This window comes from Rhinolophus ferrumequinum, chromosome 7, assembly GCF_004115265.2.
Source record: "Rhinolophus ferrumequinum isolate MPI-CBG mRhiFer1 chromosome 7, mRhiFer1_v1.p, whole genome shotgun sequence".
In the NCBI taxonomy this organism is placed as follows: domain Eukaryota; kingdom Metazoa; phylum Chordata; class Mammalia; order Chiroptera; family Rhinolophidae; genus Rhinolophus; species Rhinolophus ferrumequinum.
In genome coordinates, this window is record NC_046290.1 from 61,814,798 (window position 1) to 61,840,170 (window position 25,373).

At 32.5% G+C, this 25,373-nt stretch overlaps 1 long non-coding RNA gene across 4 annotated transcripts in view; it reads right to left on the reverse strand.

The window, feature by feature from the left end:
* LOC117024819 (uncharacterized) overlaps nt 1-25,373 on the reverse strand; it is a 204,801-nt gene that overhangs the window by 134,265 nt on the left and 45,163 nt on the right. For 2 of the 4 annotated variants that reach the window (XR_004423520.1, XR_004423517.1), the window contains exon 6: nt 12,275-12,397. The exons of 1 other annotated variant lie outside the window; for it this stretch is intronic. This is a non-coding gene — a long non-coding RNA (uncharacterized LOC117024819). The remainder of the gene's footprint in view (nt 1-12,274; nt 12,398-25,373) is intronic. One more of the 4 variants, XR_004423518.1, reaches the window with a different exon arrangement.

The window sequence follows — 25,373 nt, forward strand, 5'->3', positions numbered from 1 at the left end:
GAGAGAGAGAGAAGATGAAAATAACTAAAATAAGAAATGAAAGCAGCGACATTACTACTGATCTTACAGAAATCAAAAGGATTATAGGATAATACTATGAATAATTCTATACCAACAAATTGGACAACCTAGATGAAATGGACAAATTCCTAAGCACACACAAATTAGCAAAACTGACTCAAGAAAAAGTAGAAAAATCTTAACAGACCTGTAACACGTAAATAGATTGAATCAGTTAATAAAAATCTCCCAACAAAGAAAAATTAGGACCATGTGGCTTCAGAGATGAATTGTATCAAATATTTAAAGGAAAATTTACACACTTCTCCTCAAACTGTTCCTAAAAAACAAAGAGGGAACACTTTATACCACATTTTATGAGGTCAACATTAACCTGATATCAAGCCAAACAGATAGCACAAGAAACTACAGACAAATATCTCTTACAAATATACACACAAATTCCTCAACAAAATACTAGCAACCAAATCCAACAGCACATTTAAAAAATTATACGCCATAACCAAGTGGGATTTAACTCAGGAATGCATATTAAAATTAATCAATTTAATACATTCCACATTAACAGAATGAAGGAAAGAACTACATGTTCATCTCAAAACATGCAGAAGGAGAATTTGACAAATTTCTACACCCTCTCATAATAAAAATACTCACAAACTAGGATAGGAAGAAACTCCCTTAACATGATAAAGGGCATTTGTGAAAAACCCACAATTAACATCATACTCAAAGGTGAAAAAAATGAAAGCTTTCCCTAAGATCAGGAACAAGAAATGATGCCCACTTTGACCTCTGCTGCTCAACATTGTAGAAAGTTCTAGCCAGAGCAATTAGTCAAGAAAAAGATAAAATGTCTGCAAATTGATGATGCTTTTTAGAAGTATAAAGGAATAAAACTATATTTGCAGATAACGTAATTTTATATATACAAAATTCCCTAGAATCCACAAAAAAATTACAAGAACTAACAAGTGAATTCAGTAAAGTTTCAGGGTACAAGATCAACAAACAAAAGTCAGTTCTGTTTACAACAGCAATAAACAATCTGAAAAGGAAATTAAGAAAACAATTCCATTTACAATAGTATTCAAAAGAATAAAATACCAAGGAATAAATTTAACGAAGAAAGTGAAGGACTTATCCATTGAAAACTACAAAATATGGCTGAAAAAAATATAAAAAGTCCTAAATAAATAGAAATCCATCCCATGTTCATAAATTGGAAGACTTAATATTGTTAGGATGATAATAATTCATAAAATGAACTAAATTCCCCAAATTTATATGGCACTGCAAGGGATCTTGAATAGCCAAAACAATACTAAAAATGTAAAACACAGTTGGAGGACTCACACTCCCAATTTCTAAACTTACTTGAAACCTATAGTAAACAAAACATTGTGATACTGGCATAAGGATAAATATCGAGACCAAGAGAATAAAATCAAGACTCCAGAAATAACCCAATCATCTATGGTCAATAATTTTGGACAAGACTATTCAACAGGGAAAGAACAGTCTTTTCAAAAAATGGTGCGGAAACAAATAGATAAACACATACAAACAATAAAGTTGAACCCATAACTTATTTCTTATGTAAAATTAACTCAAAATAAATCAATGACCTAAATATAAGAGATAAAACTATCGGAAGAAAATACAGGTGTAATTAACCTCATATACAACAACGGATTCTTAGATTTGACACTAAAAGCATGAACAATAAAAGTAAAAGTAGACAAATTGGACTTCATAAAAATTAAATTTTTTTGTACATTAAAGAACATTATCATGAATGTGAAGGAACAACCTACAGAATGGAAGAAAAATTTTGCAAGTCTTATATCTGATAAAGAATATGCAAAGAATCCTTACAACTCAACAGACAACCCAAATAAAAAATGGGCAAAGGACTTGAATAGACATTTCTCCAAAGAATATACACAAATAGCCAAATGAGCACAGGAAAAGATTTCAACACAGGAAAAGATCAATGGTCGTTAAGAAAATGCAAAATGAAAAAATACTTCACAACCACTAGCAAAGCTTTAATCAAAAAAATAAAAAATAACAAGTGTTGGCAAAGATACAGAAAAATAGCAACCCTTGTACATTACTAGTAGGCATGTAAAATGGTACAGCTGCTGTGGAAAACAAACAATTTGGCTGTTCCTCAAAAAGTTAAACACAGAATTACAATATGACTCAGAAATTCTGCTCCTAGGTATATACCTAAGAGAAACGAAAACATATGTCCACACAGAAACTTGTAAACGAATGTTTATAGTAACATTATTCATAGTAGCCAAAAGACAGAAACAGCCCAAATGCTCATCAGTGAATAAATGAATAAACAAATTGGGGTATGTGTAGTGTGTGTGTGTGTGTGTGTGTGTGTGTGCAAAATGAAAAAAGAAAACCTTTCCAAAATTCTAAGATGTGAGGTGAGCCTTAAAGTGCATAGTTATGACCAAAAAAACAAACAACCCAATTTAAAAATGGGCAAAAGACATGAAGAGACATTTTTCTAAAGAGGACATACAGATGGCAAACAGACATAAAAAATGCTCAACCTCACTAATCACAAGAGAAATGCAAATAAAACCCACAATGAGATAGATATCACCTCACTCCTGTCAGAATGGCTATCATCAATAAATCAACAAACAAGTGCTGGTGAGGATATGGAGAAAAGGGAATCCTCGTGCACTGTTGGTGGGATTGCAGATTGGTGCAACCACTATGGAAATCAGTATGGAAGTATGGAACTACCTTACAACCCAGCAATTCCACTCTTGGGTATTTATCCAGAGAAATCCAAAACACTAATTCGAAAAAATGTATGCATCCCTATGTTTATTGCAGCACTATTCACAATAGCCAGGACATGAAAACAACCTAAATGCCCATCGGTATATGACTGGATTAAGAAACTGTGGTACATTTATACAATGGAGTGTTATTTGGCAATAAAGAAGAATGAAATCTTACCATTTGCAACTGTATGGATGGACCTAGAGAACATTATGCTAAGTGAGATAAGTCAGACGGAGAAAATCAAATACCATATGATCTCATTTATATGTGGAATACAAAGAATAGAATAAATGAACAAACTAATCAGAAACAGCCTCAGAGATACAGGGGAAAAACTGAGGGTCCCTAGATGGGAGGGGGTGGGGTTGAGGGAGAATGTGAGGGGATTAGAAAGCACAGTTGGTAACCACAAGATTGCCACAGGGATACAGTTTGGGGAAAATAATCAATAATATTGTAAAACTTTTATAGGGCATCTGAAGGGAGACCACTTCAGGGATGGCGTAGGTGCCTGACCACTGCAGTGTACACCTGACGCTGAATAATAATGAATGTCAACTATAATTTAATATATATATAGTCACAGGATGTGGAGTACAGCATAAGGAATAGAGTCAGTGGAATTGTAACAGCTGTACACGATGTCAGAGGGGTAGTAGATTAGGGAGGAGGGTTATCACTTTGTGAGGGGTATAAATGTCTCACTATTACATTGTTTTGTACACCTGAAACTAATAATAAAAAAAATTTTAAGTGCACAGTTATGAAACGTAAATGTTTACAGAATTTTCACCAAGAGACAGGAGTACCTAGGCCTGCTCAAGACCATGTAATGGAGGTAAGTTAAGAATCCTAAGATAATACCCACCTTTTTATTCAATTTGGAAAAAAGAATTCATTCCCAAAGTTTTTAATCTTTAATATATACGCACATGTATTATATAAAATTTTGTAATATGGTATATTTGTATGTACAAATATGGCTATTATTGGATATCTAATTTTTAAGAGAAAATAAATTTACTGCAGAACACTACTTCTCAACTAGTTATGAAGTATTTTGGAAATGTTCTCTTCAAACAAATTTTCTGAATTGATTTTACAACTTTAAAACCAAGAAAAGAATGTTTTTGGTTACTGTAAACTAAAACAGTATACACTTTTTTAAATTGTTGTAGAATATAGATAGCATTATTGATAAACATCATGACTATGATCTGAACAGAAACAAGAAACTCAATATCCCCATGCTGAAAGATTAAAAGAGAAAAACGAATGAATTATTTATTTCTCCAGGACTAAGTATCCAATTTTCAAATATTATTAGGTATCCCTGAAAGTTAATAAAATCAGAGTGAAACAAAAAGAAACTAAATTCCTTTATTCATTCATAGACAATAATATGAAATAAACACAAACCCCACATTTTACCTTTGTCTTTATGTACATAATTTGCAAAGCATTCTGTTTATGTCCTGCTTTGATCAAGCAGGCTTATCCATGAGGAAAAGAAACTATGTTGTTAATGCTAGCTAAGCCCATCAGATAAATTCTAGAGCCCAAGAAAAATATATTTTTGCAAGAAGTCTATTTAAGAAACAGAATTTGGGACATGGCATATGTTGACCCTTGTAGGAGGAATGCCCCTCTTTGTCAGAATAGTTTTTATTCATATCCTTCGGCTATTATTATTCCCTTCTCCCACTCCCTTGTCTCCCTACCTTGAGTATTCTGAAATAGTTAAGCACCTCTTTTAACATATGCATTATAGAAACTGTTTGCTCTGTTAAACAGATAAACATGTTTTCTACATTTATTTGTTCATAAGTTGAAAACAGAGAAGTACAAGGTGTTTTAATGTCTGTCTGGCTTTGCCACATAAAGTAATTGCTCCCAGGCATTAATTTGCATACCATGACTTTTGTGATATTTTTCTTTTGTTGTTCTTGTTAAGTGAATATTCATTTTTGGTATCTCAAAGTACAAAGTAACTTTTCTGTTTTTGATCCTTTTATAGGATTCAAGATCCCTGAGTGCATGATAGACAGTCACTTCCTCGTCAGCAAAAGAAAGACATACTACATGCAGGTACATAGGTCACTTTCTAAATGTTTGCTTTAGTTAGCTTCCTCTTGACTGCAAAAACACATATCTGCATTAAATGGTACAAACTTTCATTAAGGCAGCTTACATACTACATGAGAAGAAACCCAATGACTCTGAAATTCTCTGCCCATGTGAGTGGACCCCTGAAATGTAGCCCTTTCTTAAATTTTTGTAATACATTCAGTAGAGTACTTTTTTAAAAAGATATAACTCTTGCACATGTTTCAGTGATTAGTAGTAACTTTATCTAGTCATTGCCATAGACTGTGAGAGATACCAAATAACTCAGAAGCCCTGCTTTGTTTGAGTTTCTATTAATGCAATGTGGAGGATGTGCATGAAGAATGATGAAGCAGGAAATGACTTGGATAGCAATGGAGATATTATGCTGTGTTTGTTGAAGTTGCTGTGTGAAAGGCAAACCTTTCCACTTCCCTCATCAGTAGAGCTGTGATTAAAACTCTGGCTGCCGAAAACCAAATATAAGGTTGTGTTCTCTTCACCCAGCTGTCAATCTTTCAACTAGTTGGTTTACGGGTTCTGAGAAAAGACACCCTTCTGTTTTAAACATGTGGATGAAAGATCCTGCTTTGGCAAATTCAATGAGACAAAAATTTGAGCTTTTCCTCTTAATTCCACATTACTGGGAAACAGTGACAACTATAGGACCTTAGATTGTTCTCCTGTTGAACACTGTTTTTACTTATTAAACGATGTTTTATTGTCTCTACCTATAAACTGACATTTAAGTGTGTATACTATATTCGAGTACATTTAATATAATATGTATATATATAATGCTAAGTTAATGTAACTTTGACAGAGAGTGCATCATAAATATGTGAAAAAAAGGCAAAAGCCATAGCCTAAAATATCAGAAAAAGTTAACGTCAAGATTCCCATTAGCTTTATCGCATTCCTCATGTTTTGACTAATCATGTAATGTAGTAAACACATTGCAGGATCTCATATAATTTTGAATCAAGGGTGAATTCGAAAACATTTTGCGTTTAAGTTAGCTGATCAATGTACAGGTTTAAACACCATATATGTTATTTTTGCACTGATTTTTCTAAGTGCTTTTTAAAAAAATAACTGAAGAAGTACTATGTTTCAAAGTTTCTTTAAAAATAAGTCTTATAACATAAAAGAAAACCATAATGATAGTATCTCTTGGGGGGGGTACCCTGATAATTAGCTTTCTTTGGATACATTTAAAGTACTCGTAGTCTAAAGAAAGATATAATATTCTTCCTTGCATTGTTTTTCTCTCTGGTTAAAACACTGCACATAATATGAGTTAAAAGCTAACAAAAACAAGTAGGAATGAAATTACTACTATTTTTATCACTTAAGAAACTCAAATATGGTTGAAACAATTTTTCTCATACTTTTTCAAAATTCTTACGTGACTCAAAGTTCCAAGCAAATGTGTCATCCCTAAAGGAGAATTTTTCTGAAAGCTACAAATCTCTTTGAGGAATCTAAAAATTTAACTATGATTAGTATATTTCCAAACTATTTACTGCATATTAATATTGCCTCCATATTTTAACCTGGAAAAATGCACAGCAAAAGATCTTTTTATTCCTTTATGTGGCGTGCCAATAGCAGACACAGTTTTAATGAAACGCCTCACTGCAAAAAGAGTATAAAAGAAAGTAACAGGGAAGATACACGTTAGAGGACAGCACAAGTGAAACAAAAATAAAATTAAACAGGACTGAATGTCGGGATAAAGGGTCTTCAAAGACTTAAGAAATACCCTGAACCATGAATCTGCACTAGTGTCCACAAATTATTCTTAGGTAATTTTTTTTCTATTTTACTAAAAAGACTTTATATTCACTACAATGTTATTGTCTAAAAGCTTTGTGACTTTATATATTGCCCTTTGGAAGACACACTAAGATTACTTGACCTGGGTTCCCTACATAAGTTTTTCTTTGATTAAGAGAAAGAGGAAAATAACCAAGTCAAACACAAGAAGAAAGAAGTGACTGTACTAAAAAGCACCTTAAAATAACTATTACAAAAAATCAATAATCTTTTCAAGTGAAAGAAAAGGTTAAAGATTTGGTAGGAAATGTCATAATTTTATTTGTAAGATATATCTTATAAAATTGTTTCACATGTGTGAATGTATGTGTGTGTTCCTTCAGCCAGTTAATTATAGAAAAGGGATGACAAACATGGGTGATAGAAATAAATGATGTTGAGCTACTCTGGCGACATGACAAAGTGAACTATTCCTGCTCCAAACACAACGAAATGCTGGGCAAAACACAAACAACAACAAAATTAATATATAGCTTAGAAATACCCAGTCTCCAGAAACAAAGAGAACTCAAACCCAGAGTTACAAGAGTAGAAGCTGACAGCATGACCATTTAGAAACAGGGCCTAAGAGCTGGTAGCTAAGGTGTTAGCATCCATATGTAGGGACAGAATACATGGTTGGGGCCCACACAAGTAGGAGAATTAGGATGAAATAACAGAGATACCTGAGTAAGAAGTTCAGATAATCAAAAGATTGCTTAATCCATAAAAAAGAGTGTTAAAAACAAAAACAAAATCTCTGCTCACAGCCCAGGATAGAAACAAGGAAGCTGGTTCTCTGCCAAAAGCTCTAGGTAGGAAAAAAGCTTCCCATGAAAGAGCAAAACCTCAACATAGGTTTCGGATGCAAATTTACATTGTTTTTATTTCCAAATAAAAAACAGATCCTAATAAGGAATTTTTATATACTATTATGGTATGATTTCCAGGAAATATTAAATGAGAAAAACTGGGTGATAAACAATATGAATCGTATGTATGTGTCTATCTAAGAAAGAAAATGCAAATATATAAACATACATATTTAGTTCCATTAAAAAAAGAAGGATAAATCAAATGCTAATTAAATTGCTGATCTATGGCAAATAGAGTAGTGGGTAGAAGCAAGAAGACTACAAGCTAGACCTCTCTAAATTTATCTTATGTCCTAGATTTGACTTTGAAATTATGTAAATATCTAACATAATTATAAAACAAAATTGAATCAAGAATTTAAAAAGTGATTCCTAAGGGGCGGCTGGATGGCTCAGTTGGTTGGAGCGTGAGCTCTCAACAAGGTTGCTGGTTCAATTCCCACATGGGATGGTGGGCTGTGCCCCCCCACCCCCCCCCCCCGCAACTAAGATTGAAAACCTCAACTGGACTTGGAGCTGAGCTGTGCCTCCACTACTAGATTGAAGGACAACGACTTGGATCTGATGGGCCCTGGAGAAACATACTCTTCCGGAATATTCCCCAATTTAAAAAAAAAGAAAAGAAAAAGTGATTCCTAAAATTTGAAAGTAAAATCTATGTATCAAGTTGATAGCTTGAAACCACAAATAGTAATTATTTCAAGTGACTTCAAAACAGAGTAAATTTAATTGTAAATCCTTAGTGGGATATACAACAAGGACTAAAAAAAACTTCACAGAAATGTTTACTTGTTTCAGTAACCAGATTAATTGATTGTGTTAAAGTCACTAGGAACCAACGTTTTCAGCATAAGGAAAAAAACCCAAAACAAAAAAACACAAAACCCAAAAAAGTTAAGTAAAAACCCTGTAATCCCAGATTTGAATTGAAAATATTAGGATAAACACATTAAGTATTTCTTCTCTTAAAAAAACTTCCTATTTTCTAGGGGTTCATATTTCCACTGGAAAGGCCTAGAAACAATGACAAATCCAGAGCATTAAGCATCCCATTATCCAGACTGTTGTCTCTAAATATCATTTTAGCACTAAGAGGAACTAGGGTTACTTAAAAGAACAGCTGGTTCCAGATCTGGTGCAGGAAGCAGACAAGATGAGCCTGAAATATCTTGCTGAATCAGAGAACAAGGAAGTTATCAAAGGCTAATGGGGTTGTGTCAAAAGGGCTCAGTACCTAACTTGAGATGGATCAATTTTAGGAAAATTTTTCAATTGTATTTTCAATGTATTAAAATATTAAATGTTTAAAATCCATATATTCATAACAATAATAAAACATTAAAACTCATAATTGCCTTTGGAGTATGCTAGGGAACCAACTTATTATTCTGAATGCTAAAAGTAAAAGGAGTTCTGAAGTAAAGGAAAGATTCATGCATTTTTCTTTATTAACTAGACCTCAGAGTAAATGAGCAGTTGATGGGGGCAAGTTCTTATTTATAGAAATATTCCAGCTAATAAATGAAAAAGAAAGTTAGATTTTACAACTCTGAATGGCATGACAAATCTGGGCAATGGTGATCAACGGGTGCTAAAATCATTAGGTAAATAACTGATGGGGAACTTTATAATGCATAGGTCAGGCTGACAATACCTGAAACTTCTTTTCAATCTTAACATCATACACAAAAAAGAGCAACCAGACGTCATATAACTCCTGTTAAGATACAAAAGAAAGTATACAACACCATCTATGAAATATTCTTGCCCCTTCCCCCCCAAAAAAAAACCATCAAGCCTGTGTAGCCTCTAACTACTGGTTTACGGGAAATAGAGGAGACAGAGTAACATGTTTAACAACACCTAGGATGCAGTCAGCCAAAGTCCTGACTCTTTAAAGTCATTCAAATTTAAAACTGCATTAATGCTTTTGAGGCATTCTGTGTAAGTAACCTAAATTTGACTCGAGAAGAGTATCAAAAAACTGAATATATTCATGAACATCAAAAAATTAAATCAGGAGTCAAATATCGATCCACACACAAAAAAGCACCCAGCCAAGGGTGCTTATATACAAGTATTATCAAATCTTAAAGAAACAGATAACCCTTATTTTAAGCAAGATATTTTAGAGAATTAAATAATTAAGAAAGCTATTTAGATCATTTTGTAAGGATAGTATAATCTTAATGCTCAAAATGACAAAAACTATACAAGAAAAAACTATAGGCCAGTCTCATTTATCACTAACATAGATAAAATTCTACACAAAATATTAGCAAATTTAATCAATTTAATAACGTAAAGTGTGTGTCTACATCATCTACATGTCTGTATATGCATACAAACATGTATTTACATGACTACATCATGATCAAGTAAGGTTCATCCCAGGAACTCAAGGATAGACCAATGTAAAACCTACTAATGTAAGTTGCCACATATTACAGGAGAAAATGATATGATCTTTTAAAAAGATACAGGAAGGGTGGGGTGTTAGATGAGGGTAAAAGGGATCACATATATGGTGATGGAAGGAGAACTGACTGTGGGTGGTGAACACACAATGTGATATACGAATATAGATGATGTATTACAGAATTGTACACTTGAAACCTATGTAACTTTGCTAACCATTGTCACCCCAATAAACTTTAATTTAAAAAAGATACAGGAAAAAATTCAACATCCATACATTATCTTTTATTAAAAATCTCTTAGCAAGAATACAAAAAAGATTCCTTAACCTAATATTTAAAGGTCAAACTTTAAAAGCATTTACTTTAAAGTCAGAAACAAGATGAGAATGTTTGTTATTATTTACTGCTTCTATTCAAACTTGCACAGAAAGTCCTAACCAATTTAAAAAGTATTAAAAGTATAAGGACTGAAACAATAGTCACTATTTGCAGATAATATGATTACATAGAAGATGCAAGAGATTCCATAAATTGTCAAAAGTAATAAGACAGTTCAACAAGGTTACTGGATACAGGATCAATATTCAAAAAATTAAAAGCATTCTTGCACACAAGCAACAACCAAGTATAAATGTAATAAAAGCTCTCATTCACAATAGAAACAAAATCACAATGTACCTAAGAACATATCTCACAAAATCTGAGGAAGACCTCTATAAAGGAAATTATAAAACTTTATTATTAGGCATAAATAAAAACACAAATGACTGAGAAGATATACCATGTTGGTGGATGAGAAGACTAAGTTTCATTAAAATGTCTATTCTCACTAAATTACTCCATAAACTAAATTCCAATAAAAATCCCATGAGGGTGGTTAACAGAACCTAACAATATGACCCTATAGTTCACACGTGGGAGAACAGAGTGAAAATAGAACAATTTTGAAGAAGAAGAACATGGTGGGATGATTTATCCTAACAATCATCATCATATTATAAGGCTTTGATAATTTTGATGGTGTGATACTGGCACAGAGATAAGCAAATCAACCTCACAGAATAGGAAACCCAGAAACAGATCCATCTACATATGGCAATTTGGTAGATGAATAAGTTGGCAATATAAATCACTGAGGAAAGGAAAATTATTCAAAAATTGATGCTGAGAAAATTAGTTATACTTATGGGGGAGAAATTAGATCACTGTCTCACAAAATAAATCCCAGGTAGACTTAGAAAACCTAAATCTAGAAAGCAATATTATAACACTTTTAGAAGAAAAAGCAGGAAATTAACCATATGGCCCCAAAATAGGAAAAGCTTGCTTAAACAAGACCTAAAAAAGTACAAGCATTAAAGGGAAAGGCTAAAAATTTTTACAAAACAAATTTTAAAACTTCTATACATCAAAATACCATAAACAAAGTAAAAATACAAGGCACAAAATTGGACAAATTTATAACACATAACCAAAACTAAATTATTATAAAGAACTCCTAAATTAAAAAACAATTTTAAAAAAAAGAAATGTAAATAGACAATTCACAGAAAAGGAAATCCAAATGGTCAATAAACATATGAAGGTTACTCATCCTCACTAAATTTTAGGGAAATAAAAAAAACAAAATCACATTTGACACTTGACTAATAATATTAAGTATCAGCAAGTACATGAAGAAAAACAAACTTAAATTGGTATAGCTACTTTAAGGAATTATTTGGTCACATCATGTAAAGTTGAAAATGATTCCAACCAACAGATGGACACCTGAAAGAAACTTTCACACATATATGTAAAGAAACAAGCATAAAAGTGCTCATTATAGCATTACTTTAACATTTAAAAACTGGAAATAGCCTAAATGTCCATAAATTAGTGTGTCACTGTAAATAAATCTCAAAATATAATATTGAGTGAAAGAAACAAGCTCTAGAATATGAATAGTATGATCGTATTTGTATAAAGTTTAAGAACATGCAAACAATGGTATACATCAGAATTCTGCAATGATGAAATGTTATGTATCTGCACTGCCCAATACAGTAGCCTACACCAAATGTGAATACTGAACACTAGTAATGTGGCTCATACTCCTGAGGAACCAAATGGATTCCATTTCATTTTAATTAATTGAAATTTAAATAGCTAGATGTGGTTAGTGACCACCATACTGGCAGAGCAGGTGTATATAATTTATGCATAAATACATACACAGAAATGTTAAAACTTGGAGGAAGAAAACACACCAACTTCAGGATAGTGGTTACCTCTGGAGCAGTGAAGTGAGCCAGAATTGAAGCGAAGGGATTCAACAGTCTCTGTGACCTTTTATTTCTTTAAAACAACAAAAAACAAGTAAGGCAAATATGGCAATATACTGATATTTGCTAAAATTTATTACTATCTTTTTTCAGTATGTTTGGAACATTTTCCAATTTAATTTTTCTAATATTTCCAATTTTAAATGTTTCATTTTAGTTTCTCTGAAATATTTACTAACTTAATTTTTTAAAATAACACTTTGAAAGTAACCAGTATTTAAACCTTCCTAATACTGGTAGAGCTAAATCCAGGGGGCCAACTCTCATATGCGTAGTCTCAATGAATACATATATAACATTGGAAAAAAACAGGCAAGAAAGCAAAACCTGTGACGCAATACACTTGTGTAATTTCTAACTTACATGACTTTTACAATTAATTCTCAAAGATCCAAAAAAGATATTTCAAAAATGTTTTATTTTACTTAGATTCTAAATATAACAAATAGACCATGTGTTTATCTTATAGATGAATTAGAACTATTAAAAAATACATTAAATACTGAAAATAGCACTGGACCAGGGGTCAGGACAATTTACACTAACTTTCTAATACAAGTTTATATTAACTTTCTGTGATCTATTCACCGAAGTTTCCACATTTGTAAAGATGAACTAGAGTCTCTGAATTCACTGTCAATTTTTTTAAGATTGGAACTTTTCTTTTTCTTTCTTTTTTTTAATTTTTATTTTTTTAGTTTCAGATGTACAAAACAATGTAATAGTGAGACATTTATACCCCTCACAAAGTGATAACCCCCCGCCCCCATTCTACTACCCCTCTGACATCACACACAGCCATTACATTTCCACTGTCTATTCCTTATGCTGTACGCACTTCGTGTGACTACATATTATATACATATAAATATATATATATATATATTAATTATAGTTGACATTCATTGTTATTCAGCTTCAACCTCAGGTGTACAGCACAGTGGTCAGGCACCTACACCATTCATGAAGTGGTCTCCCTAATAAGACAAGTGTCCAACGGATACCCTACAAAATCTTTACAACATTATTGATTATATTCCCCAGACTGTCTTTTGTATCCCCATGGCAATCTGGTGCTTACCGCTTATACTTTCTAATCCCCTCACCTTCCCCTTTATCCCCACCCCCCCATCTAGCAACCCTCAGTTTTTCCTCTATATCTCTGAGACTGTTTCTGATTACTTTGTTCATTTATTCTATTCTTTAGATTCCACATATAAGTGAGATCATATGGTACTTGTCTTTCTCCGCCTGACTTATTTCACTTGACATAATGTTCTCTAGGTCCATCCATATTGTTGCATATGGTAATATTTCATTCTTCTTTATGGCCGAGCAATACTTCACTGTATAAATGTACCACAGTTTCTTAATCCAGTAATTCACTGATGGGCATTTTGGTTGTTTCCATGTCTTGGCTATTATGAATAGTGCTGCAACAAACATAGGGTTGCATAAATTTTTTTGAATTAGTGTTTTGGATTTTTCTGGACAGATACCTAGGAGTGGAATTGCTGGGTCATAAGGTAATTCCATTTTCAGTGTTTTGAGATACCTCCATACTGATTTCCACAGTGGCTGCACCAATCTGCAATCCCACCAAGAGTGCACAAGGATTCCCTTTTCTCCACATCTTCGCCAGCACTTATTGTTTGTTGATTTATTGATGATAGACATTTTGACTGGGGTGAGGTGGTATCTTATTGTGGTTTTTATTTGCATTTCTCTTATGATTAGTGAGGTTGAGCATTTTTCATGTCTGTTTTCCATCTGTATGTCCTCTGTAGTAAAATGTCTCTTCATGTCCTCTGCCCATTTTTTAACGGGGTTGTTTGTTTTTTTGGTGTTGAGTTGAATGAGTTTTTTTATAAATTTTAGATATTAACCCCTTATCAGTTATATCATTGACAAATATCTTCTCCCTTTCAGTAGGATGCCTTTTTTTGTTTTATTGATGGTTTCCTTTGCTGTGAAAAAACTTTTTAGTTTGATGTAATCCCATATGTTTATTTTTTTCTCTTACTGCCGTCGCCTGAGGGGATATATCAGTAAAAATATTACTAATGGTACTGTTGCAAACTTTCTTCCTATATTTCCTTCTAGGAGTTTTATGGTTTCAGATCTTACATTTAAGTCTTTAGTCCATTCTGAATTTGTTCTCATATATGGCATAAGGAAATGGTCCAGCTTCACTTTTTTGCATGTGTTTGTCCAGGTTTCCCAGCACCATTTATTGAAAAGACTGTCTTCACCCCAACATAAATTCTTGCTTCCATTGTCATAAATTAAATGACCATATAGGCATGGATTTATTTCTGGGCTCTCTATTCTGTTCCATTGATCTATCTGTCTATTTTTATGCCAGTACATGCTGTTTTGATTACTATAGCCTTGTAGTATAATTTGATGTCAGGTATCGTGTACCTCCCACTTTGTTCTTATTTCTCAAGATTGCCATGGCTATCCGGGGTCTTTTATGGTTCCACATGAATTTTAGGATTATATGTTCTATTTCTGTGAAAAATGTCCTTGGTAGTCTGATAGGAATTGCATTGAATCTGTATATTGCCTTAGGCAGTATAGACATTTTTACTATATTAATTCTTCCGAATCATGAGCATGGTATGTGTTTCCATCTATTTGTATCTTCTTTAATTTCTCTCTTCAATGTCTTATAGTTTTCTGAGTACAGTCTTTTACTTGTTTGGTTAAATTTATTCCTAAGTATTTTATAGTCTTTGAAGCAATTGTAAACGGGACTGTTTTCCTAATGTCTCCTTCTGATAGTTTATTATTGGTATATACAAATGCAACTGATTTCTGAGTATTAATTTTGTATCCTGCTACTGTACTAAATTTATTTATCAGTTCTAATAGTTTTTTTGGTGGAAGGATTTTAATCAAGTTTCATTTCCTCTTTCAAATACATACTTAAAAACTTATTAATCATTCCTCTATATCAAAGTGTAAAAAATCTACAAACCTAAAATTCACATTCCTTTTTTGCTGTCTGACTCCTACCTCTCATTGTTCATAAAATAGACAGATATACATGATCAACTAAGTCAGTGATCCATGGCTCTCAAAGAACCTCACTTTTCAAAGCTGGAAGCTTTTCTGTTACTAGGTAGTTGATTTCCTGTGGCTACTCCAAGATACTCAACGGAAAATGTGATTCTCTATATATAAGTTGCATCTTTGCTCACATGAATGTTTTTAAATCACAAAAACGTAAAACTTATACATGGTTCCAATGTATTTTTATGCTTCACTTTATAAAAGTATTGAAGATCTTTCTAAAAAAAAGGGAAATACAACTACTCACATTTATAACATTAGCCAGAGATCTCAATTCATTCAGTGTTCTTCTCATGTCATCATGCATCCAAGAATGTGGAAGAATTGAGTCTCTTCATGCTATTCATCCACACAACTTTCAGTTACACTATTAAGTGTGTGACAGAGATATCCAGATCAGAGAAGTTTGATTGTTTATGAGCTGTTCTGACTGACCTGCATGATGATTATTAAATGGTGAGGCTTTGGGGTTATTTTGGATAGTGGTACAAATGGCAGGAAATCATGGTAATTATCTTCTCTTACTTTTTAATTTATTTTGTGGCAAAATTATTGAGACATTTCTGACTCCCATCACCTTTGATAAAATATGTGTAGATCTTAACAACTGTCTCCTGTGATTAACTTCCCAACCTTGATGTAGAGAGAGGACAGTATTTTCACTGAATGTAAGGTTTTGGGTTTTTTTGGTCTTGGGTTTTTGTTTTGTTTTGTTTTTAGCATAGACAAAAATTCAAGTTTGGAGAGTGCAAGGATTGAGTATTAGGGCACAGAGTGACCCCATCTCAAACACAGCGAAAGCATTGTATGATTCATTAACCCTAATTACCACAGTTGACCCTCATGGAGAACCAATAAACTGTCATCTGTGTCTATGATAGTTTGTTTGTTTGTTTGTCTTGTTCCCTTGTTGCTTTCAGTTTTATATCCCACATATGAGTGAAGCCATATGGTTCTCTGATTTTTCTGTCTGACTTATTTCGCTTAGCATGATAATCTCAAGTACCCATTTAAAAATGAAATTTATTCAGGGAGCTCTAAGAGTGATAAAGTGAGAGGTACTTGTATAAAGTCTGGCCAGTTGCCCTGTGAACTGAGGAAAGGCTGACAGTGTATAAGTTTTGAGATTATTTGTAAATTACCTGCCACTCAGTACTCAGTAAGAACTTAAATATTATTAAAATATCTCTTTTATTCTATTTAAGCAAGAGAAATATTTTAGTTGGGGCAATTCTTGCTAACATATTGAATTAAATACTTAGAGAAGCAGATCTAACATTAGACAACAGTATAACTAGGAATGAAAATGCTAAACAATTAATTTTAAGGAACTTTAAGCTTAGATTTAGGCTTCGATTACGAGGTCGGACAATTAAGTTCACAAACGCATCCTAGAAAAAGTGCTACACACCTCATTGCTGAATATCACTGCAGTCATCTTCAAAGTACTCCCCTTAGGAAGCTATGCACCAGCGCCAGCACCTAGTCTACCCTTCAAAGCAATTTTGGAACTCTTTTTCTTAATCCAGCTGTCGTCGTATTACCCTTGATGTCCTGAATGTCATCAAAATGTCTACCTTTCAATATTTCCTTTATCTTCAGGTAAAGAAAGCAGTCATTGGGGGCCAGATCTGGTGAGCAGGGAGCGTGTTTCAATATAGGTATTTGTTTACTGGCTCAAAACCCTCACAGATGGTGCCATGTGAGCTGGTACATTGTCATGATGCAAGAGCCATGAATTGTTGGTGAAAAGATCAGGTCGTCTTTTTCACACATCCTTTTCAGCACTTCCAAATAGTAAACTTGGTTAACTGTTTCCTCAGTTGGTACAAATTCATAATGAATAATCCCCCTGATAGCAAAAAAGGTTAGCAACATCATTGCAACCAGTTCATGAACTTAATTGTTACATCTTGTATGAAAAAATAAAGGGGAGGGAAGTATTATAAAACTGAAAATCTTTTTAAAATTTCTTATAAGTTCTGCAATGCAAACAACAGTATGAAGAGTTCATGTAACAAAGCAAAAATGACAAATTTGAAGTAAAACAAATGGGCCCCTTTATAAAGTTAAATTTCAAAAAAGAAAAAACATCAATGAAAAATAACATAAATTCTTAATGCTTCCATTAATATCTTAGGAAAATAATTTTATTTTGGCTAGCTTTATAATCTCCAAAGTTGTATTTTCTTACCTTTAACGGTAAAGAAACACCGTATATAAGAAAGAGTGACTTGTAAAGAAATAACTTACATTTGTACTTTTAATTTGGCATATGGATTTATTTTATTTTTATAAAATAAAACCATGGGGACCAGTTTTGTTTAACATTACTTTCTAATCTGTTTCACATAACATCTTTAGAACATCAAAATTGTTTAAGTTTACCTGGCCAATGGAAAATTACTCCCACCCACAATTTTATCAAAACTCCCACCACTAGAACTCTGTAATATATAAGATACATGTGATAATATTGTTCTTAGTTACTAAGGGTAGTTTCCCACTTCTTTTTATCATTAAAACATGTACCCATTTATCACATTGTGTGCTCACTACCCAGAGTCAGTTCTCCTTCCATCACCATATATTTGACCCCCTTCTACCTTCCCCTTACCCTCTGGGAAACACTAAACTGTTGTCTGTGTCTGTGAGTTTGTGTTTCTTTGTTGTTTGTTTTGTTCCTTTGTTGCTTTCAGTTTTATATCAATACTGTTTGACAATTTAGTCATAAGAGCAATAATAAGAGTAATTATAGGATACAGTGGGAATAGTAAGAGGAAAAAAATGTTCCTATTACTTTTCTCTGTTTCTATCAAATGTTGTGTGTTCTCTTACAAGACCACAGATCTCTGCTTAGTATTTATAACTGCTTTAATTTTAAATTTAATTCTGAAATTATCTGATTAATGTCCATCTCCTCCACTAGATTATAAGTAATCATAATTTACCCATTTTATCATCAGCATCTAGCATTGTATCTGAGAATAAATGGTCAATAAATATGTGTTAATCAACTTAATCAATGGGTGATATTAACAAAAATATTGTTTCTTGAACTTTTAGAACATCTCTTCTGTCTGCTATGTATAAGTCAGGCCTCAGTAAACAGGTGATTGAATGGAGATAATGCCAGAAGATTCTCCTCAAACTGCAGCTGTGCACCTAAGAAATACACCATTTTTATCTCTTTTGTTTTATATACAAATTTTGTCTCTTTAATCTATAGTTGAAGTTAAGGTAATAAACTGCAAACAGAATAGATCCTGATCAATATCTACATCCAGTGAAGATTTTTGAGGATCTATTGAAAAGGCACATAATATGAACAGAAACCAACAATCATGCAACCAACAAATTGACAGCCAAGTTTTCTTAATTAATGTGGTCAAATATTGGAACTAGGAGATTAAATTGTACCTGGCACAAATAACAGCACAAAAATGAATAAATGAACAAAGTTTTCTCCTCAAAAGGAATTAACTCTTAGTATGCCTAATACAGGATTTTAGTACACTCAGATACAACGTATACATGCATCACATGTAAACAAATATACACAAACACACACTCAGGGTATTTTTATACGTAGTCGACAGGTAAACAACAAGGTCAAAAAGTAAGATTGCAAGATTCCAGATCTGAAAGAAATTTTAAATATGAGACTATATATGACCTGAAATCTATGTCCTATATTAAACTTTTCTCTAATCCTCTACTGACAATAGAAAAAGCAGTTGACCTTTCAGGAATATTCATCCTACCTAATAAAGATGACAGTTCGTATCTCTCATATGAATATTAGTAAATAGAAATAACAATAAATAACTTACATTTGTACTTTTTTAATACACCTTCCATTCAAAAGAAAGTATTTTAGATGATATATCTATCTAACAGTACTTTACAATTTAAAATAAATTTTTAAATAAATTCTCATTTAAGCTACATAGCAACCCTGTGAGTTAAGAGAAGTTAAGTGAATTGTGAAAGACATAAAACTAATAAGTAGAAATGCAAGGACTATAACCCAGATGTTCTGACTCTTCATCTTTTCCTTGCATCTCAAACAGTAATATCAAGTTAAAGATACTTGAAATGCACAGCAGCAATACTAAGTATTAAATTAGCAGTATATTTATCTCGGTGAAGTTTAGAAATTAGAACAGAATAATGTGAATCCTTTACATCTAAGCAAAAGATCTTACTATTTTACTTAGAATTATTATATTTCTTTCATTGCACAATACACTAGTTACCAAAAGATTCACTAGAATGGCACCTATCTACCAAACGAGAAAAAGATACCTGGTAGCAGATTTACTCAACTACACAGTTAATACAAACCATTACGAATGTGTTTATAGAAAAATATAATGGGAATCCTTCCTTGAATCTCTCACTGATACAATGCTATCTTTTTCAATTAACTCTTATTATTTTATGTATACTTTTCATGAAGTGTCTTTACTGTCTTATTTTATCCCCTCCCTAAAAATGGAGTAATTGCTTGATAACTTCTTGCTAATTCTTTTTTTTTAATTTAAATTTATTGGAGTGACAATGGTTAGTAAAATTACACAGGTTTCAAGTATACAATTCTATAATATGTCATCTATATGTCACATTGTGTGTTCACCACCCAGAGTCAGTTCTTTTTCTTCCATCACCATATTTTATACCGCCTATACCCTTTTTTACCATCCCCCCTCCACCTTTACCCTCTGGTAACCACTAAACTATTGCCTGTGTCTATGAGTTTTTATTTCTTTGTCTTATTCCCTTTTTGCTTTCAGTTTTATATCATACATATTGAGTGAAGTCATATGGTTCTCAACTTTTTCTGTCTGACTTATTTCACTTAGCATAGTAATCTTAAGATCCATCCATGTTGTCACAAATGGCACTATTTCATCTTTTTTTATGGCAGAGTAGTATCCCATTGCGTATATATATACCACATCTTCTTTATCCAATCATCTATGGAAGGATACTTTGGTTGTTTCCATGTCTTGGCCACCGTAAATAAAGCTGCAATGAACATCGGAGTACATATATCTTCTCAGATAAGTGTTTTCAGAGTTTTTGGATGTATACCCAGGAGAGGGATTGCTGGGTCACATGGTAATTCTATTCTTAATTTTTTGAGGAACCTCCACACTGCCTTCCATAGCGGCTGCACCAATCTACATTCCCACCAACAGTGTATGAGGGTTCCTTTTTCTCCACAGCCTCTCAACACTTGTTATTATTTGTGTTGTTGATGATAGCCATTCTAAAAGGTGTGAGGTGATATCTCATTTTAGTTTTGATTTGCATTTCCCTAATAGCTAGTGAAGTTGAGCATTTTTTCATATGTCTGTTGGCAGTTTGTACGTCTTCTTGGGAGAAGTTTCTGTTCAACACACATGGAAGAAGAGAGAGACTTGAGAGTTAAAAGAAATGAAAACTCTACAAGAACTTTCTGACTCCATTAGAAAGAGCAACATAAGCATAAAGGGTATACCAGAAAGAGAAGGAGACAGGAATATAGAGTATATTCAAACAAATAGTCGACAAGAACTTCCCAAATGTGTGGAAAGAAGTGAATCCTTGAATGCAAGAAGTAAACAGAATATCTAATTACCTCAATCCCAACAGGTCTTCCCCAAGGCACATTGTATGGAAGCTGCTAACTCTTTAAAGTGTTGTACAGCTGCTAATGTATGTTTGTGCTGGCATTGCAGAACTGAGCCTTGGGAATACAAAATCTGATTTCAGAGAAACCTGACCTTAGTTCAAAGAAAACAACAACTCTCTCCAGCTGATAAGGTTTTCACTGAAAGAAAAAAAAAAAAACACCAAGTAAAAAACACAGTGGGGATATTTCCTGTTAGTCCTCTACAATTCTCAAAAGTGGGTTTTTTTTCCATTTATTTGATTATATACGTTCATTTTATATTTTCTACTATGAAGACTTCGTGCTTTTTTCTTTGTTTTTTTTTTTCTTTGTTTTTTTTTTTTAAGGAGGGTGCAGCTCACAGTGGCCGACACATGGATCTAACCGGCAACCTTGGTGCTACCACCACCACGCTCTAACCAACTGAGCTATCTGGCCACCACAATGGCTTAATTTTGTTTTGTTTATTTGTTTACTGTAGTTTTCAGGGTGTAATACTATTGTTACAAAGTGCATTGAATTAGATATTTAAAACAAAAAAATCAATTGCAGAATATCCTCAAAGATCTCATCAGAAAGGGAAATAAATTTAAGAACTATGAGTGGGTACTTTATTCATATAGATTTAGAATGTTAAAGGGCAATAATAATTAGGTAATTTATTTTCATACACACCTGTCATAAAAACTTAAATGTCATAACTAATCAAGTTTGTATTCTTCTTTTCAGAAAAGATGAATGAAATAAATAAGTTGGTCATCAAGACTTTTATCCCACATTCTGGAATTAAGACAGAAAGAATGAAACTGTGTGGGTGACCTATTTTATAACTTTTTTTGTACTTTACAAACCTGAATAAGTTTCAACTAGGGGAAAAAAGAAAAGAAACATTCATTCTTTATACTGTAGAAATATACTGTAGAAAGGAGTTAGACAATATATTACAGACATAAAATGACATTTGAATCTTGAGCTCATAAGAACAAGAGCTTTGCAAAATTGCATCTATGATAAATATTAGTAATGTGGTACAGACCTAGTAGTAAGTACACTTACTACTACTGTGTCTCTAGACCTGAGCTGTGTGGAAACAGAAGAAGGAGCACCAAACAGCTATTTTCCAATATGTTATTAAACTGATGGATTTACAACTGGTAGTATATTAGAATACTGTAATCCTAACTTTATATTTGTTATGAACCTCACAGTTCAAAACATTTTCACATAAATGATTTCATTCAATCCTCCCAATAACCCTCAAGTAGGGTAAGATTCCCATTTTACAGATGAGAAACAGAGATTCAAAAAGACAGGGACTTTCCAAAGACACATAATTTCAGAAATGGGATATGAACCTAGATATTTTCATTCTAAACAATACATTTTTCTTCATCTGTACTTCCGTTCCACTATCTTTAAAATGAAAACCATTATAGGTATGTGATGCAGTTTTTCATTTACTCCTCAAATATTTAGTATCAATTACATGACAGGCAAGATTTAATGTTATGCATGTTGAAATACGTTGGACATTGTATAAAAACAAAATATTCACACACAAATGAAGGACGGTAGCAGTAAAGAAACTGGGCTTAAGGGCATCAATATCACAGCTGATAATTTAACCCACAGTTATTATGCTTCTTCAGGCTCCCTACAATATGCATTTAAGAAATCATCACAACGATACAGGCTGGTGCAGAAATCCATTAAAGTAGATTTAAAGTAGATTAAATAGTCTAGTAGACTATTGTTTTTTATTAAACAAAAAAAAAAATCGCTACTTAAGTGACCTCTTTCTCAGGGATTCAGATTGAAAGTCAGCAGATAAGGAAAATTTGCATACAGTCAAAATCCCTTAGGGCAATGTTTCACTAAAGACCAACATACTTTCTCTCATAGCCAGTTATCATTTTTCTTTGGTTGAGTACCACATGAATTAGTTGGATTGCATTTCATATTGTATTTTATATACATATTATATACATATTATATATATATATACATTTAGTTTAAAGACTATATATACAGTCTTTAAACCCTAGAAGTACACTCAGCCCAGCACACAAAAAAGAAATTAGATTAACAGGAACAAAAGATTTACATCTCACATTCATTCCCAGCACACATTCATTGAGGGGAATATTTTAATTTCTCTCTTTGGCCAAATCTGTGTATATGTAAGGTAAATGTATGATATCAATCCATTGTATAAGTCATTAAGATAGAAAGCATAAAGATATATAGGAACACTAATATTGACATGTGTGGAAGTAAAGATATACTCAAAAAACAGTCCACACTTTATGATTCTGAGAAGATCCTTAATTTCTGTTTCTACACTGTATATTTTGGTAATAATTTACTTTTAGTTAATGTTGCATCCCAATTAAAGAACATGAAAGTATACATACATGTGTATTAAAATTTCCAAAGGAAAGACCTCTAGAACAATGCCATTTAGACATGCACGTTAGAGCCCCATGTCCATTGCTATTGCCCAGTAATTCTTAATGTTTGACATAAAGTAAAATATACAACTTGATTACAAGAAATGTGTTATTATTTATAGGAAAGGACTTTATAACAACTGTTACTACATATTTTGTTCAACATAACACTTAAAATACAATACACTGTGGTTGAAAAATCAGACTAAAATAACATTTAGAAGTCTAAATGAAGAGAAATAATTTCTAGAATATTAGTCATCTATGTATGATGACTAAGTACAAATTGACATTTCTCCTAGGCAAGATTTTAAAACTCCTCTCTATTTATAGAAAGACAAATTGAGTATGACTGTATCTATCTAAAATCTCAATGTTAAAAAAAAAATTAGTCAATTTTCAAGTTTGGAAAAAAAAGAATCATAGGGTTTTTAAGAGACAAATTCACATTCATTATTATTTATAGTAATATACAGATCCTATTAAACTCCATGTAAATCACATAGAGCAAAAAGAAAATATAGTCTACCTATTTAAAAGCCGAATTACCTATGTACATATTATTATAATCGTTTCCACCTTTTCAAAAGCGAAAATTTTAGTTTTCAGTTGTTTACTTTTGTATCTTTTAAGGTTGAAAACAAATTTGTTTTACCTAGTCTCCACTTTTTATTAATAATATTTCCATATTGTCCTATTTCTGAAGAAAAAATGACAAATCCACTCAGAAAAAGTCGTCAAATCCACAGTCTCAACTTTGCATATTCACCACGCTCAAATATCCAAAGGAAAGTTCCTAGACAAGTAGACTAATCATTGAAATTCTAATAAGATCAAACAAAAGTAATTTTATTGTATTAATATTCTCCTTTTTCATTCAACAATAGAAATATACAAGTTCACTGAAAGAAATATTCCTTGATCTAAATTGGAAAGAATTTCATCTAGGGCCAGATTCTCATCCTATGAACTACAAGAAAAATTTTAAGTGGATTTGCAGTTAATGTGATGGAGATGCCATTGAATCTAAATAAGTTCTCATTTTCCATCAAAAACAAAGGAAATTTTTTAAATGAGCAAAATGTAGATGATAGTCATAGCTGAAACATTAGAATAATATAGTATTCCCCCTCTGTGGCAAAATGAAATTCCTACAAATTCCTAGTTAAAAAAAATAAAAAGCTGTGATTTTTATATTTCTTTGACCAAAATAAGAATGTAAATTACAAAAAAAAAAAAATCAAGCATTGGAAAAATTGCAATACTTCATCAATAAACAGATGAAATGATAATATAGTTGACCCTTGAATAACATTGGTTTGAACTGCATGGTTCCACTTATACATGAATTTTTTTTCAATACATATACCATTGGACCTCCATATCACTGGGTTTTGCATCCGCAGATTCAACCAACCATGGATGAAAAACAGTATTTCTCTTCTACAGGTGAGAATCCACAGATGCAGAGGGCCAACAGTATGCATTTTATGTTAGGGAACTGAGGATACTTGGATTTTGATATCCGCAGGGGGTCCCGGAACCGATCTCCCTGGATACCAAGTGACAACTATAGTTTAGTATTTAGGGAGTCAAAAGTTATACGTGGATTTTCAACTGTGCAAAGGTTGGTAACTTGAACCCCTGTATTGTTCCAGGGTCAACTGTGCTTATAAGTTTTATATTTGGTATCCTCTAAATACCCATTGAAAGGAACAATTCAACAGTATAAATTAGGAATATGCTATACTTCATGTATTTATAAACTCAAAAAGTGAAAATATAACTAATTCAATCTCTTA